We start from the raw sequence: 18,811 nt of genomic DNA, 5'->3' as shown, positions 1-18,811 counted from the left end.
TCTTTTTCTTGTCTTCCTTTTCTTTCATTCTTCTTTCTTTCTAGATGGAGAGAAGGTATGTGAAGGCGTGAGCCTTTGGTGGGGTGGAGAGGGAGGGGCAGAGGGTGAGGGAGAGAGAGAATCTTTAGCAGGCTACTCGCCCAACACACAATGTGACGCAGGGCCCAATCTTGTGACTCTGAGATCATGAGCTGAGCCAAAATCAAGGGCAGGGTGCTTAACCAACTGAGCCACTCAGGTGCCCCTCTTTCTTCTTCTTTTAACGATCGAATGTCTTTTTTTCCATTCCAGGGTTCCATCTATATTACTGTATTATATTTATTCAGTGTGTCTACTTAATCTACTGTGATCTGTGATAACTCCTTGGTCATTTTGTTTGTTTGTTTCTGCTTTTTTGAAGAGTATCAGTCAGGTATTTTGTAGAATGTCCATCAATTTGGGTTTTTCTGGTGTTTCTTATTATTAGATTGGGGTTATGGGTTTTGAGAAGAAGATCACAGAAATAAAGTGCCTTTCTAACATCACTTCAAAAGTACAAGGAATCAATATAACTTATTGCTGATCAGGTTGACCTCGGTCATCTGGATAAAGTAGTACTTTCCAAGTTTGTCCACCATGATGTTACTGTGTTCCATTTGTGAATACATATTTGTTAGAAGCAAGTCACTAAATCCAGTCTACACTTAAGGATGGAGGAGGTATATGCACTTCCTGGAAGTGAGGCCATCTCCATACATTCTGTAAGGAAGATTTCTGCTTCATATTCATTCAATCACTTATTTTTATATTTTGGAGTCATGAATAGTGAGAGGCTTAATGTACAAATGAACAATAGCTAAACCATATATATATATGAAAAATAAAGTAAAAACAAATTCTGACCCACAACCTGCAGCAATCTGTCCTGAAGACTAACCCATTATCTATAATAACCAGCCCAGAAAGCCAGCTTGCTGTCTAAAAGTCAGGCTTGTAGGAAATCAGATTGCTATTTCCAGCAATAGTTCAGGAAGCTAAATAACAACTCCATCAATAATCAGCCCCAAATGGCCTGGACTTGATTAGTAACCGAGAGCTTCCCTATTTGTTGTCCCTACTTCTAACTTAGGACCAACCAGAGAAAGCCAAACAGGAATCCCTAGCCAATCACAAAAGAGGACCTGCTTCTAGTTAGCCTGCCTCCAATCAGAACACACCTGAAGCCTTCCTCTTTTTCATATAAAGCTTTTCTACCTTTCTGATTACCTTTGAGTATATGCCAAGACACTAGTGCACAAACACAAGTCCAAGTGATGGTGGCCTCCTTTGGGCCAGCAAGCTCTGAATCAGTTGCCTTTGCATGTTCTCAGTTGGTTGATCTCCATTTATTTCCACAATATTTATTTTACACTTGGGTTTTAATCCAGTGTCATTTTGTTTATATTATTGGTCAGACTGTTCCCACTTTGGCCATTGGGAACTCTATCAACTTGACTCTTATTTCCCATAAACACGCCCATCCTTTCATTCCTTTGAGCACTTGATTTCTTTCTATCAATACACAGTGCTTTAGGCTCAGCCTGTTTATTTCCTGTCCCAGTCCCTGAATTGTCTATCTCTCTAAGGAGCCCTGGTTTCTTTTATTAAGGAATGGTATTAAAAAAAAAAAACAAAATTTGGGCACTGCCTGGCTGTGCTTCATTGCTGCTGGGGTTATCACTACTTTTAGGCCCTCCTGGGGGAGTGAACTAGTGAATACATGTATGCATACTAACCAACGTACACACACACCTGTAATTATTTCTGTCCATTTGTATATATATTAAGCTAAATGTGAATTTATACTCATGTCTCAAATTCTACTGCAGTACCACAGGATGCATGCTAGTCTTTCCCTAGCTTATTTTTAACTTTTTTCTCTGATTGTTAAGTAATATGCCTCTGTTGTCTATCATTTACTGACATATATCCAACCATAGTATATACATAAAATTTTCATTCTTCTTAACCCATACCCCTTGAGAAACAAATTTACGTGCAAGAGCACACTATTTACCTACAGTCTTTTTGTTTTAGCCTTACACATTTTTCCAGTTGAAACACTATTTTCTGATGTTACTCTCAGATCTTTCCACACACTTTTCACTGAGGTTGTGTAATATATTTATGATACAGCTAGAATAATTTGTCATAATCTGAATTCCATCTGGACATCCGTTGGCATTCTCATTGATTTTTTTATTCGCACACTTTAAAATTCAGTCTTTGTGACCTACTTAGGGTTTTGACACATGTACCGAGTCATGTATCCACCAGCCTAATATCATACAGAATGGTTTCATCACACTAAAAATTCTCTTGTGCACCTCCTTCGTAATCAGCTATTCCCTTTTTCTTGAATACTGGTAACCAAAGATCTGTTTTTCTTTTTCTTTTTCTTTTTTTTAAGATTTATTTATTTTAGAGTGAGAGCAAGAATGGAGGGAGGGGCAGAGGGATATGGAGACAAGCAGACTCCCCGCTGAGTATGGAGCTTGATGTGGGACTGGAATTCAAGACCCTGAGATCTTGACCTAAGCCGAAATCAAGAGTTGGACACTTAACCAACTGAGCCACCCAGGCACCCTGATCTGTTTTTTATATAGTTTTACCTTTTCCAGAATGTCCTATAATGTAATTATACACTATGTATTCTTTTGGGTCTGGCTTCTTTCACTTAGCCAATTGCAGTTATGATTCATCCCTGTTGCTGTGTGAATCAATAATTCCTTCCTTTTCATCAGTGACTAGTATTCCATTGTATGGATATACTGCAGTTTGCTTATCCATTCTCCCATGGATGGGCTTTTGGTCACTTGCAGGTTTTAGAGATTATGAAAATCTGCTAAAACACTTATATGTAGGTTTTTGTGTGAACATAAATTTCTGATTCATTTGGCAATGTCTAGGGGCACAATTGTGGGATCATATTGCAGATCTATGTATGACTTTATAAGCAAGTGGTAATCTGTCTTCCAAAGTGACCGTACTATTTGATTTCCCATTAGCAATGAGTAAGAGGGCATTTTGCTTTCCATCCTTGCCAGTACTTTTATTGTCAGGTTTTCCTAGCCAGTCTAACAGATATATAGGATGTCATTATTTTAATGGTCATTTCTGTAATAACAGTTACATTTTCTTTGATGAAGTATCTGTTCAAATCTTTGTTTTTATTTAACTAGGTGGTTTGTTATCTTGTCGTTAAATTTTAAGAGTTATTTTTATGTTCTGGATATGTCCTTTATCAGATAATATTCCAAGTATTTTCTCCCAGTCTGTATGTTGCTTCATTTTCTAATTATCTTAACGACGTCTTTCAAAAAGTAAAATTTTACTTAAAGTTTCATTTATTAATTTTTTTCTTTCATAGGCAAGGTTTTTGGTGTTGTATCTAAAAATTTATTGCCAAACCCAAGGTCACACAGATTTTCTTCTAGAAATTTTATAGTTTTTTTCATTTTACAATTAGTTCTGTGGTACATTTTGAGTTAAATTTAGCATATGGTGTGAGGTATGTGTTGTAGCTCATGTTTTTGGATATGGACATCCAATTGTTCCAGCAGCATCTGTAATAAGTATTGAAATCTGATAACGGGAAAAAAAAGAAATCTGATAATGGGTGTCCTCTCACTTTTTATTTTTCAGATTTTTGAGGATTATTCTACTTTCTTTTTCTTTTCATATAAATGTTAGAATCATCTTTTTTGGCATCTAAAAAATGCTTTCTGTGTTTTTAAAAAAGATTTTATTTATTCATTTGTGAGAGAGAGAGGGAGAGTGAGTGAGTGTGAGAGAATGAGCAGGGAGAGGCAGAGGAAGAGGGAGAGGGAGAGGGAGAAGCAGACTCCCCACTGAGCAGGGAGCCCTACATGGGGCTCGATCCCAGGACCCCAGGATCACAATCTGAGCTGAAGGCAGATGCTTAACTGACAGAGCCACCCAGGTGCCCCTGCTTTCTGTATTTTGTTTTTTTTTAATAATTTTTATTTATTTATGATAGGCACACAGTGAGAGAGAGAGGCAGAGACACAGGCAGAGGGAGAAGCAGGCTCCATGCACTGGGAGCCCGACGTGGGATTCGATCCCCGGTCTCCAGGATCGCGCCCTGGGCCAAAGGCAGGCGCTAAACTGCTGCGCCACCCAGGGATCCCAGCTTTCTGTATTTTGATGAAGAATGTGTTGGATTTATAGATCAAATTGGGGAGAATTGGTACCTTTACAATATTGAGTCTTTCAACTCATGATCAATGTATTTTTCCATTTATTTATTCTTTGATTCAGTTTTTTTTTTAGTCTTTAACGTACATATCCTATAGAATATTCTAGGTTTATACCTGTATTAGTCAGTGTTTAATCATGTAACAGGATCCATAGGAAGGATCTATCTATCCACTGAGATTTATTACAGTGATTTGGTTCTTGTAGATGTGACGGATGCTCAGGAAGAGAAGATCGGTAACAATATGAAATTCCACATATATGAGTAGAAACTGTTGTTCACAAGTAGAATTTCTTTCTCTTCCTGCTTCCTCTTTCTTGGTATCTCTCTCAAAACTTAGCCTAGCTCATAAAGCAGGGTCACCCAGATTATCCAGGATAATCTCCCTTACTTAAAACCAACTGATGATGGGATTTAAATCTTTAAAATGCTTTCATAGCAATAACTAGATTGAGTGTCTGGGAATTGTAACTTCTGCAAGTTGCCACATCAGAAAGGCTATTACAATCCTTAAGCATTTCATTTTTAAATATCACAAATGGTGTGTGATTTTAATTCCAACATTTTTTTTTTTAATTCCAACATTTTTTTTTTTAATTCCAACATTTTATTTGTGGTATTTAAAGATACAATTTACTTTTGTATATGAAACCTGTATCCTACAACCTTGCCAAATTAACTTGGGTATAGGAGGGTTTATCTTGTAGATTCTTTAGGATTTTCTGCATCATCAATTAATGTTGTCTCAAATAAAGATAATTGTAGTTCTTCCTTTCAAATCTGTATGTCTTCCGTTTCCTTTTTCTGTCTCTTTGCTTCAACTATGACTTCTAGTATTCAGTTGAATAGGAGTAGTGAGAGAGAGAACATGCTTGCCTTGTTTCTGATTTTAAGGGGATTGCATTTAATCTCTCACTATAAAGTATGATATTAGGTATATTTTTTTGTAGATTCACTATTAGATTAAGGAGTTTCCCTTATTTTCCTAGTTTGCTAGAGTAGTATCATGAATTAATGTTATATTTTATTGAATTCTTTTTCTTTTTTTAAGATTTTACTTATTTACTCATGACAGAGAGAGAGAGAGAGAGAAAGAGAGGGGCAGAGACACAGGCAGAGGGAGAAGCAGGCTTCATGCAGGGAGCCTGATGTGGGACTTGATCCCGAGTCTCCAGGATCATGCCCCGGGCTGAAGGCGGCACTAAACCGCTGGGCCACTGGGGCTGCCTTTGAATTCTTTTTCTACATGTATTTGTATAATCATGTATCTCTTACTATTTAACTTGTTAATGTGGTAAATTACATTGAATGCGTTTCAAATAATTAACCAGTCTTGCATTCCTGTATGAACCACACAATTGGTTGTGATATATTATCCATTTTATATATTGCCCAGTTTGATTTGGTATTACTATTTTTTTTCAAGTTTTTGTTTTTTTAAGTAATCACTACCCAACGTGGGACTGGAATTCATGACCTTGAGATCAAGAGTCACATGGTCCACTGGCTAAGCCAGCCATGCACCTGGATTTGGTATTTTTGATGAATATTTTTATATTCATCATTCATTAGAGATATTGGTGTATAGTTTCCCTTTTCTGTAATGTCTTTATCTGGCTTGGGTATTAGAGTAATATTTGCCTATTTTAGGTCTCATCTTAATTCAAAAAAGTTTAGGTGCCAACTGAAAGTGCCCAAGGAGGTACGTGTTATCATAAAAAATTACAAACAGCCATGTGAAGAAAAACATTTTGAAGGTGATTGGATTATAAATTCGATCTATCATCTAACCTGGATTATTTTAGGGGCACCTAGGTGGCTGTAGGTTACATGTCTGCCTTCAGCTCAGGTCATGGTCCCAGGGTTCTGGAATCAAGCTCCGAGTAAGGCTCCATGCTCAGTGGGGGAAATCTGCTTTTCCGTCTCTCTCTGCCCTTCCCCCTGCTCATTCTCTCTCCCACTCTGTCTTTCTGTCTCTCTCTCTCTCGTGCTCATTCTCTCATTTATTATTAATAAATTAATAAAATCTTAAAAACAAAAATCTAACTTGGAATTTTATCAACACCAGAGATAGCTAACAAAGATCTTCTTTGGGGCTGCTTACCATTTCTTGGCACCTATCCAGGTTTGGTGTGTATTTTGTGTCTAAAAGCTTGCACCCTCTGGGTGGCTCAGCCAGTTAAGTGTCTGCTATGGTCATGATCCTGGAGTCCTGGGATTGAGCCCCTCATTGGGCTCCTGGGGAGCTTGCTTCTTCCTCTCCTCCCTGCTCATGTTCTCTCTTGCTATCTCTGTCTCTCTCTCAAGTAAATAAATAAAATCTTTAAAATTAAAATAAAATAAAAGCTTACACCCTTAACTCTGCTTCAGAGGGCTGCTCGCTCAGGCTAGTAGAGCTGCCTGTCCTACAGAAACAGAGAGATATATCTGAAGTTTTACATGCCCCTGTGTCACTCTCCAGCAATGGACTGGTATGTGCAGAAGCATGGTCTGTTTCTTTGCCTTTGCATCAGACAGTTCTGAGAGATGACTCATTTTTTTACAACTCCCCTGCAAAACCGGCCTGAAGCTATCCTGTGTGGGACCTTGCCTAAAACCAAGCCTCTGTTTGCCTTATTTGCTTTCTCTGTCTTGTTCCCACTGTGCTTACTGCTTTTTCAAGGAAGCACGTACCTAGTAAATTTCTTGAGCACAAATCCTCCTCCTAGGATTTACTTTCAGGGAACTCAACCTAGGATACCCATCAATCCTGCCTTCCACATTGCTGCCACACTTCCCTTCGTTTTGTCATCACTCATGTTCTCTTCATGCCAAAGTAATATGACACATTGTGCTGTCTCAACTTTGAATTCTCTTCTCCTTTCAGCATGATGACAACAGAATTCGAGGCCATTTCAAAGTTCAAATCTGGAATATCCTCCTTCTTATAGCTATTTAGCCTGTCCTTTGGACCCATAGAGCACTGCATTTTTGTTTGCTCACAGATCTATTTCTTTGCTAAACTTGAAACTTCTCAATGGTGGGAGACAAATTTTCTTCATTTTGGCTTCCCTAGCACAATATTGGTATGTAACCAGTGCCTAATAAATATTTGTGGAATCAATTAAATAACTAATTAAACTTCCTCTTCTAATATATCTAATCTGCGTCTAATCTACATATCTATGTATATAATTTGCATATCATTTCATCTTATTGTCAAAGCACTTGATGAACATGCCCCCTGAAATCATTATCTCTTTACATATGAGGAAACATGCTCAGAGGAGGATAGCGTGATCCATCCAAGATCCCTCCGAAAGGAAGTGATGAGACCTCAACTGAAAACCAGATTTTCAAACTTTACATGCGATGTCTTCTAAAGTTGGACTTGTAAACAATCTTAATCATATTTTACAGCCTGTAACTCATGATGCCCACAAAAATGCTGGCATCGCAGTGCTACCTATCTTTGCCAGTCAGTGAAACCACATAGGCTTCTCCTTTAGTGATTTCCGACAATGAAAAAGCTAAAGGAAATTTATCCAAAACTTGAATCTTGAACATTTTAGGGCCCTCTGTCATCTGTCATGTCCTGTTCTCTTCCGTAGTTACACTTTGAAGGTCAGATTCCTGGCACCAGTTGAATGTATCTATAACAGGGACAGAAAATATAGCATTGGGCGCACCTATATACTGGCTGAGTAGTACTTTCTTTGTGTATGTAAACTTTATGGGCTATCTTTGCTCTTTTGATCCTCTTTGAAAACCGATTTTTTAAAAAGATTTTATTTATGTATCATGAGGGACACACAGAGAGAGAGGCAGAGACACAAGCACAGGGAGTAGGAGGCTCCATGAAGGGGGCCTGAAGTGGAACTTGAACCCAGGACCCCCAGATCACGACCTGAGACAAAGGCTGATGCTCAACCACTGAGCCACCCAGATGCCCCTGAAAAACCTATTCTAGTTTCTACTGTTCTAGTGAGAGCATGTGGAATTGTGACACTGGATTCCAACAAATCCTTTTTTTAAGTGATTTTTTTTTGAGATTCTGTTTATTCATGAGAGACACGGAGAGAGAGGCAGAGACACAGGCAGAGGGAGAAGCAGGCTTCCCACAGGGAGCCCGATGTGGGACTCCATCCCGGGTCTCCAGGATCAGGACCTGGGCTGAAGGTGGCACTAAACCGCTGAGCCACCCGGGCTGCCCCCAACAAATCCTTAATAGAAGAAAATACTCTATATGGTGTAGACGGAAGGAATTGTAGAAAGGAGATTTAATTTCCAGCACACAGGCAGGAGTTGAAGGGGGACACCTTTGACTTTCATTAGAGAGCCCTCAGGCCCACTTACATGAGCTCATTGAGTGTTTATTACAGTCTTCTTTTGATGAGCGCTATTCATTATCTGGGAAATGAAGGCTCAGGCACATTACAGGATACCCATTTCTGGAGCTCTGTCAGTCCAACTGGGCCCAAGGGCAGGGACCACTGTATTAAGAGTGAAGAATGGCTTTACAGGTCTTCCTTTTACCAACCCCTCCCCGCCCCCAGTTGTCCATCTTTGGTCAGTGGTGCCGAGGCTACCTGGTCAAAATGATCACATGGGACAGTGTGGCTGAGAAGCAGGCTCCAGAGTAAAACCGTGGTGAGAAGCTCTGTTTTGTTATCCAGAAGTACACATTTTGCTGATCCTTGCTCCAGGAGAAAGCCATAAAAACTATTAAAAAGATAAAAGGGGGCAGCCTGGGTGGCTCAGCGGTTTAGTGCCGCCTTCAGCCCAAGGCCTGATCCTGGAGACCCAGGATGGAGTCCCATGTTGGGCTTCCTGCATGGAGCCTGCTTCTCCCTCTGCCTGTGTCTCTGCCTCTCTCTCTCTCTCTCTCTCTCTCTCTCTCTCTCTCTCTCTGTCTCATGAATAAATAAATAAAATATTTAAAAGTAAAAGAAAAAAGGTCTGAGGTTTGGAAAAAGTTAATCAGAGTTATGGTCCAGGAGTATGACTGACATGGTGATTTGGATCCCCAGATGAAAGGGGAACATGTATTTGACCAGAGTAGAACAAGATACATAGAAAGGTGTCCCATGCGGGGCACCTGGGTGGCTCAGTGGTTGAGCCTCTGCTTTCGGCTCAGGTCGTGATCCTGGGGTCCTGGGGTCGAGTCCTGCATCTGGCTCCCCGCGGGGAGCCTGCTTCTCCCTCTGCCTGTGTCTCTGTCTCTTTCTGTGTCTCTCATGAATAAATCAATAAAATCTTTAAAAAAAAAGAAAGAAAAAAGAAAAGTGTCCCATACAAATGACTAGAAACTTGAGTAGATTCTGTGAATGAGCGAGACAATATTTGAGACAACTACTACTTAGGGAGCATCAGATGACTTGACCAGAGTTACTTTGATGGAGCATCCATAAGTAGTGGTATCTGATGTTGTTTTCTCTTCTGGCCATTTTTTACATCTGTGCAATTCGTGCATTGCATGATGGTGGCCCCCAAAAAGGCTCAGTGGGGCTGAATTCTCTGCCTCTAGGGTGGGGAAAGTGTGTCTTTTTCTACTATATTTGCCTAGAAGGGCACCTTTTTCCAATTTGCACTGTGACCCAATTTCTATTTTCTTTTGGTAATAGCACCACCTTACTTTTCCTTTGGAAACTGCTTTCTCCTCGCACCCATGAGTCACGGGGCTGGTGGGATTTTACGTGGTGCTGGCTCAAGTGCCCCCACCCTAGGGATACACTCATGGGCCAAGCTGGGTAAATTGGGCTGTCCTTGGACTTGCAACTGGAGATCTATGACACAAGGAGGGGAGGTGTGCAGAACTGAGTTACGAAGCTGGAGCTGGGATTCAGTTCTTGCTGCCGAGGCCCTCACAGCTCCCTGCCTCCAGTGTTTCCTGAGTTCTAAAATGTCACCAATTCCTTTCACTCTTTCAAGTGGGAGGATGGTTGTAGAGGGCAAGTTTCCTGTTGATTAACCAATAGAAAGGAGACCAGGATCAGAGCTCTTTGAGGCTTTAGGCATCCTAAGTAATATTATTTCAGCCATTCATCCAACAAATACTGAGATTTAAAAAAACATTTTTCACTTCTAGGTAGGTATTTTTTATCTTTTAAAGTTTGTAAATCAGTTTATATTTTAAAACTAATGTGTATCTGTAATGGAGTATTTCTTATTTTTTTTTCCTGATACATCATTAGCTTTTTTTTAGGATTTTATTTTTAGAGAGGTGGGTGGAGAAAGAACATGAGCAGGGGGAGAGGCAGAGGGAGAAGCAGACTCCCTGCTGGGCGGGGAGTCCGACATGGGGCTTGATCCCAGGACTCTGAGATTATGATCTGAACTGGAGGCAGACGCTTAACCAACTGAGTCATCCAGGATCCCCTCATTAAATGTTTAATATATCTGATAATCAGCAGTATCTGAGGGACCCAGTCAGAGGGTCCTGGTAGCTGGTTCCTTAAAGACTGCAAATGAGGGTATTCCTTAAGTAGTCCCATCAAGACAGGTACCCAAGGAGATCTGGTTTAAAGTCAAGCCTCAGCAAGAATCTATCTCAGCTTATGAGAAATTTTATGTTTTAGCAATTTCCCTATCTTCAAGCAAGAACCTGTTGGCATTGTTCTGTTCATCATTCTGTTGGCCCAGAGATGCAGTCAAAGCTACTCAGAATTTTTTTATTCTCAATCTCCAAAGATGAATGCTAGGAGGCCAAATAGCTCTGCTCTCTGCAGGCTCCAGAGTAACATTCTACTGAGTCCTGGGTTACAAGTTCTGTATCAGCTATATCAGCTACCCTCAGTTCTCAGTCAGAGTTTGCAAATGCTACCTTGAGGACATTTCTAACTCTGGGTTAAATGTCATATTAGGCAGGTCATGAGCTTTGATCAATAAACCACAGGTTTGCTTTCTAGAAAATCTGACCCACTTTGAACGATTTAAAATCAAGATGCTTCATAGAGAATGTCTCAAAATTGTCAACTACCTTCTAAAAACACTCCATTCTTTTACTTGAAAACTAGTTTTACTTTGTACTCAAGAAAATTGTTCCTTCTTTTTGAGAATGAGTTTTTTTTAATGAGAGACAAATTCATGCCATAGTCCATTATGTGCACTATACTACTGCTGCATTGAAAACCAGGAGAGTTGGAGAGTTAGAAATAGGAGTAGATGTGGGGAGAGAAGTCCTGGTTTCCTGTGTGGCTTAACTACTCTGGACCTTATATCAAGACAAAGATGGTGATTGCCCCATCTGTCACTTGCTGTCACGGCAGGTATTGGAGGAGGCACTGTGGAAACTTCTCTGCTTTACGAATGCAAGCCGTTTTTATTGCAGCTGGTTGTTCAGGCTGAAAGGAATTTTATCTCCAAATGAAACAATTTCAAGCAGGCTGATACCATAAAGTAGGCATCCTGCAGCCATCACTGATCCTGACAGCAAACAGAATACAGAAGGAGGGCTTGCCATGAAAATATTGAGACCAGGAAAACCTGGGTGGCTCAGCGGTTGAGCGTCTGCTTTTGGCTCAGGGCGTGATCCTGGAGTCCCAGGATCGAGTCCCACATCGGGCTCCCTGCATGGAGCCTGCTTCTCCCTCTGCCTGTGTCTCTGCCTCTCTCTCTGTGTCTCATGAATAAGTTAATAAAATCTTTTAAAAAAATATTGAGACCAATCCATTATTAATTGGCAGGTATGGATGAAATGTTTGCTTTTGAATTACTGGTGGTGGTTATCAAGGATGTCAAGGTAGAAGGCCACCTTACCTCACCAGGATGTGAAGGTGAGTGGTTGGCCCACAAAAAAAAAAAAAAAAAAAAAGGCAGAGAGGAGATACATGCAAAGAACTCAGTAAGACGCAAATGAAATCAGGCAGAGGTGTTAAACTATGTTATAATGTAGATTTAACTATTCAGCAGTCACTGTGCTCCCTGCTGAGTTTATAAAAATGAATGCTATAAAAATATCTGCCCAGGAAGGACATGTTCACGATCTAGTGATTGAGCATCAGAGAAGTAAACACACATGCAATTTCTTACACAACACCACAGGCTTAAACTGCATTTTGAAAGAAGTGGTGTATGGGGGGAAAAAAAGACTTGAGGCCTACCACTCAAAACTTATGGCAAGCCTTAACCAAAGAACTATCAAAAATAAGCATGCGAGCCTAGTAATGTGCTGGCACAGAGAAATCTGCCCTGATAACGTGGACCCAGCATTACAGCCTTGTCCGTCTTTTGCTCCCTGAAACACTGGCGTTTTTCTTTTCGCCTCTAAGTCAGGTCTTGGAGAACAGTTTCACTGAAGGTTCTCATAACTCAAAATTAAACCTTTCAACCAGGATGCAGCCTTCATCATCATTTCCTGTCAACTTAAAGGGAAATAAGTGCCTTTGCAGCATCCGTGCCTGCCTTTGGAACTACTTTGGATAGTTGCAACTCTTGGACATTTAGAGCCACTTGCACTAGAGGAATTCCCTTCTGTAGGATTTTCAGGTTCTTTTTTCTTTTTTAAAAGATTTTATTTATTTATTCATGAGAGACACAGAGAGAGAGGCAGAGACATAGGCAGAGGGAGAAGCAGGATTGCGATGGGGAGCCTAGTACGGGACTTGATCCCGGGACTCCAGGATCATGACCTGAGCCAAAGGCAGACGCTCAATCACTCAGCCATCCAGGTGCCCCTCAGGTGTTTCCTTAAGGTCTTCACATATTGCTAGGTCTTTCCCCTTTCGTGTGAAAACACTTGTTTCCAGGTGCCTTGAACCATTAGGTATGGAAAAAAGCATATATAAACCATGACTTCCACGTGGGACAGCTACCTGTTTTGTGAATCCTGAAATTCCTATGATGTAGGGGGCTTCCCTTCAAGAAGGATATCAAATTTTATATGAAATTAGCATTAGGAAAAAAGTAAGTGACTCTGGAAGGGAATAGAGTCTGTAAGACAAAAAGCAGAAGGAACTATACACAAACACTACTCTAGTTGATGACACTGTTTCTTATTCCAGAAATCATTCTGAAAGTGTGATACCTGTATACTAGAAGTGAACAATTATGTAAATGGATGACCTCTGTTAGGAGCCAAATTTCTGTTGGAATGGGATGATAACAGATAATGAAGCCAGAATGATCCATGAAGTAATGGATTTGAGTTGGAACATCCATTTGACCTCCTATTTACCTTAATATAGATACAGAGGGCTACATATAGAAATATTATACAAGTATTGCCACATGTGTTTTCTTACTCTGTGCAGAGATTATAGGTGTAGCATTGACAGATACACTTAGAACAAACATCTTGGGTTTTCAGATCATTCTCAATAATAGGAATTGAGGCTCCTCTGAGAAATTATTCTAGACCTGGAGTAGGAAATATACAAGGTGAGCCTAGAGCATCTTGTTGTGACAGAAGGGAAGAAAGTGCTCCAATACAGACACCCCCCCCACACACACACAGTTAGGGGGTGATTGTCAAAGGGACTCAGGAAAAAGTGAAGGTCCTCTCAGGGAGCAAAGCTGGAACAACTTAGAGCCACCAAGTAAGGGACGCCTGGGTGGCTCAGTGGTTGAGCATCTGTCTTTGGCTCGGGATGTGATCCCGGAGTCCTGGGATTGAGTCCTGCATCAGGTTCCCCGCAGGGAGTCTGCTTCTGCCTCTGCCTATGTCTCTGCCTCTCTCTCTCTGTCTCTAATGAATAAATAAATAAATAAAATTTAAAAAAAGAACCACCAAGTAAGCAAAATAGTATTACAGCTGAGAGTATAAAAGAAATACCCCCAAGTCCATACTGATACAAATACAAGATTGCATAAATAAATAAATGGGGGAGAATTGATAAGTCTATGCAGAAAAATTCAAATAATGTTTGTATGTACCCTGCCCTCAATCATGTAGCTGTAACTCCCCACTCCTTAGGCATGGGCTGTGTATAGACACTTCTTTCCAAGGAAAACATTATGCAAACAGGGAAAATGAGGTAACTTTACAATGGAGGAACCTGACAAACACCACCTCAGCCAAGCGATGCAGGTTAACATCATCAGTGGTAAGTCACGTTGATAGTATGGAATCTTGATACGATGTGGTGAGAATGGCATTCTACTTCTGTGGTCTTTCTCTCAAAAATTCCTGACCCCTGTCTACACTTGATCTTAGCCAAAAGGCCAGGAAGCTGTCATAAATTTTGTCTAATCATCAGAAAAACCTCAGACAAATCTCAATTGAAAGACGTTCTCTAGTACCCAAAACTGTTGTGGTGATCAAAAACAGAGTCTGAGGAGAGTCAGAGTCAGAGTCAAGAGTTGCCTAAGGAAACATGTTTACCTAATGTAATGTGGCTGAAAGAAATCCTCGAAGTGACAGTTTTAGAGATGGAGGACAAACTGGTAGCTGCCAGGGATTAGGGATGGTATGGGCAAAGGCGCTGGGAGTGAATCTAAAGATGGAGCACCAGGGAGGTCTTTCAGGTGTTGGCACAGTTCTGTATCTTTTTTTTTTTAAAAAAAACATTTTATTTATTTATTCATGAGAGACACACAGAGAGGCAAAGACATAGGCAGAGGCATTTTAATGCCTTGTGGACTGATGGGCATGTATCCATATCTCCTTGCCAGTTCTACGAATATTCCCATGTGAATACACTGATAGGATTCTTCCTAGGGCCTCTTGAAAGGGGCCCATGTAATTGAAGGTCCATAAATCTTAGCTTCATCAACCTCACAGTAAATCTGTTTCTGCTTTCCATGTTATGCTGGTATCGTTCCCCTGTTAATCAGTCATGCGTGAACCACCTCACAAAGGGGGGTGTTGCAGTACAGCAGATAGTACTACTGTATACGAGAAATGCTGTAGCCTTGAAGGAAGAGCCAGATTTTGACCAGAGTGCTCAGGGGTCAGGGATGTGAAATCCAGACAGAAAAAGCTATAGTGCTAAACCCTCCCTGATCCCAGGGCTTTGACTTCGGAGAACCAAAGCTGAATGGGAATGTTCCAAGTCCAGGGGATCTTTGTTAGCACCATCATGACTTTCATAAAGAGATTTGTGAATCAACCATAAAAGGAAATGCAAGCCACGTGGCTTCTCCATTGTGAAATGGGTGTTTGCGCAGAGATACACCCTTATATTTCTGAAGCTCTGGCTGCCTGGAGCCTGGAGTCCAGCCTGTCTGAAGTTCAGAAAAGGCCAACTCCATGTTGTTCTGGAGGGAGTCATGGCGGGGACCTCTGCTCCATTTACCTCCCTAGGAAAAGAAAGAGAATGCTGTCTATCACGAGATTTCTTATTCAGTGTTGTTCTCTCAGGAACTGCATGTGAAAAGTTGGACTGGGTAATAATTTAGTTCAATTAAATCAGAGGTTTTAAAATTTAGTGTTCATCAGAATCACCCAAAGTGCTTGTTTAAAAGGAATCGTCTGGGCAACCCCAGGGATTCTAATGCAGGGGGGTCCATGGATTTCATCTTGAAAAACACTGAGTGGCTGTCCTTCTAGTGGGATTGGCATTAGGGACTGTTTAATTCTTTTTTTTAATAGTTGCCTTCTATCTAGATTGCTGGGGGGAAAGACTAATTAAAAGTGTGGCCCCCTACTTATCTTGCTGCTATAATTGCTCTGCAAATGCACAGATAATGTAATGGTCCAATCCCTTGGTGTTTGAGCCTCCCCTTTCCGCAGCCACCTCTGACTGAGTGCTCCATGGTCCTGAGACAGGATCACAATTTCCTCCCAGAGGGGGCAAAGCGCCAGCATCCGAGGCCTGGTAAAACTGCTCCACTCTTTCCTTAACCGTCTACCCTCCTGCACCTGAACCAGAAATGCCAATTAGGAACAGATGCAAACAGCATATGCCCTGAGTGTACAAGCCTTCTGTTCTACAAAGCACAGTAATCTCTGGTTTCCTAGTGTTTGAACTAGCAGAAATGTTAATTTTAGATCATCTCTCTAAAAGTATATGTGCTATCTCACAAGCTGTGTATGGTTTACCGACTCAGCATGGGGATGCATGGAGCATTTCCATATAGAAAAGGATTCCCCTCCAACTGCACAAGGCAATCAATAGGGAAGCCAGTTTCCTGGCTCAGAAGGAAAACTCTCCTGCCTTCTAATACTTTCAGGTGACTCTGTGTGCCCTGTCACAGGGTCACTGCATGGAGAGGTCTTGTTTTCACACTGTGCTGGGTTTTGGTTTACCATGCAGCGACGCCAGCCACAGGATTTCAGAGCAGACAGGGACGAGGGCAGCTGGAATCAGCACTTGGGCATTCTCTGTGGACTCTGGAACTCCGGTCCTCCCACTTGAAGTTCCTGCCCTGCTGACTGAGACACGGCCAAGTGAGGATTAAGCTCGCTTGCCTCTTGCATGCCCAGCCTGTCCTCGGTGCATTATCTAGTTTAACCTTCTTCGCAGCTCTGTAAGGCAAATAGTATTTTTATTATCTGGGTTTCCCTTGGAAACAGAGCCTTGGGCAAGGATTAAGTGTTAACGTGCTTTCTCTAGGAGAGGCATTCTCGCAGCAGGGAGAATGAGGGGAAGAGGAAAATTGGTAGGACAGGCTCGGAAACAAAGCCAAGAGATGGATTACTGTACTAGCCACCGATTGACCACAAGGCTTGAAGAGCCACCGCTGATTGCTCAGGAGGTCCACCCAGGCACGTGCGTGGGGTGTCCTTGAACAGGCTGGGTGGAGAAACCATGTTTTGGAACATTCCATCACAGGTAGAAAAGGAGAGGAAACTTATTGGCCTGACTTTTTCTTTTTTAAGATTTTATTTATTTGAAAGAGAGCAAGAGAGATAGAGCAAGAGCAAGAGCACTCAAGCAGGGGGGAAGGGCAGAGGGAGAGGGAGAAGCAGACTCCGCCGCTGTGCAGAGAGCCCAAAGCAGGTGCTCAGTCCCAGGACCCCTTAGATCATGATGTGCGCCCAAGGCAGACGCTTAACCAACTGAGCCACCGAAGCACCCCCTTTAGGCCGTTCTTATCAAGCGATGTAGCAGCTGTTCCAGAAACCAGATTCTACTCCTTGTGGTGTGGCATTTCACTGGAGTACAGAATTGGTCCAAGGAGTCAAGAGACTACCAGCCTCTGGCTTCTCGTCTTCACACAGCAGAACCACATCAGCCTGCATAGAGTTGATCAGTGTTATCAGTGGGGTCCCCTGGGAAGCAGATGTTGCAATGGAAGTAGGGGTGAAGAGGTACATGCCTGTGAAAGATGAAGGAGGAAGAAGAGCAATCAAGGAGCGAGAGGCCTTGGGATACCTGGGTGGCTCAGCAGATGAGCATCTGCCTTTGGCTCAGGGCGTGATCCCAGGGTCCTGGGATCCAGTCCTGCGTCGGGCTCCCTGCATGGAGCCTGCTTCTCCCTCTGCCTACGTCTCTGCCTCTCTCTGTTTGTCTCTAATGAATAAATAAATAAAATCTTAGGGCAGCCCAGGTGGCTCAGTGGTTTAGTGCTGCCTTCAGCCCAGGGCCTGATCCTGGAGACCAGGGATCGAGTACCATGTCAGGCTTCCTGCAGGGAGCCTGCTTCTCCCTCTGCCTGTGTCTCTGTCTCTCTCTGTGTGTCTCTCATTAATAAATAAAATCTTTTAAAAAAAATCTTAAAAAAAGAAGGTGGAGGCCTCAAGCCTGCTGTCAACCTGACAACCCCCTCCCCCCAAAGAGCCAGGCCTAACCTGCCAGGCTCAGCCATTGGTTGGGGGCTGCCACAACTCAAAAGTTGACATGCTAACAGAGAGCATCAGCAAACTGTGCTGCTTGGAGCTGACAGGCAAGATCTTTTTAAAATGTTTTGTTTGTTTTTAAAGATTTTATTTATTCACTTGAGAGAGAGAGCACGTGCACAAGCAATGGGAAGGGCAGAGGGAGAAGTAGACCCCGACCCCACCACCACCACTGAGCACAGAGACTGATGCAGAGCTTGAACCCGGGAGTCGGAGATCAGGACCTGAGCCAAACACAGATGCTTTATTGACTGAGCCACCCAGGTGCCCCAAGGGCAAGATCTTTTTTTTTTTTTTAAGATTTTATTTATTTATTTATTCATGAGGGGGAGAGAGAGAGAGAGAGAGAGAGAGAGAGAGAGAGAGAGAGAAGCAGAGACACAGGCAGAGGGAGAAGCAGGCTCCACGCAGGGAGCCCAATGTGGGACTTGATCCTGGGACTCTGGAATCACGCCCTGAGCCAAGGACAGACGCTCAGCCACTGAGCCACCCAGGCGTCCCAGGCAAGATCTTTTTTGAAGGGAGGTAAGAGCAGTGAATCTGCCTGGGTGACCCAATTGGCCACAAAGGTGGTAGGAGTGAAGGCAGTAGTTGAGATCAAGAGAGGAGTGAACAGGAACAAAGTTGAGGAAGTACAAAAGATAAGTCTGAGAGGGGATTGCACCCATCTGATGAAGAGACACTTGATAGGTTTTATAAGTCATTTAAGTTCATAGTGCTAGTAAGTATACTTGTCAGGGTTTGACCTCGGTTTTGGCTGAGCTGAAGGCATTTGGTTCTTTTGGTGGCTCTGGTGTCAGATGATGTTGTGGTAGGCAAGGATGCTAGTGAAGTTTCTGATAGAGAAATCCTGTGATCTGATTAGGTTTGTCTCT

The sequence above is a fragment of the Vulpes lagopus genome, chromosome X (assembly GCF_018345385.1).
Source record: "Vulpes lagopus strain Blue_001 chromosome X, ASM1834538v1, whole genome shotgun sequence".
NCBI lineage: Eukaryota > Metazoa > Chordata > Mammalia > Carnivora > Canidae > Vulpes > Vulpes lagopus.
The sequence above is the reverse complement of the archived record's forward strand: the minus strand, read 5'-3'. Positions refer to the sequence as shown.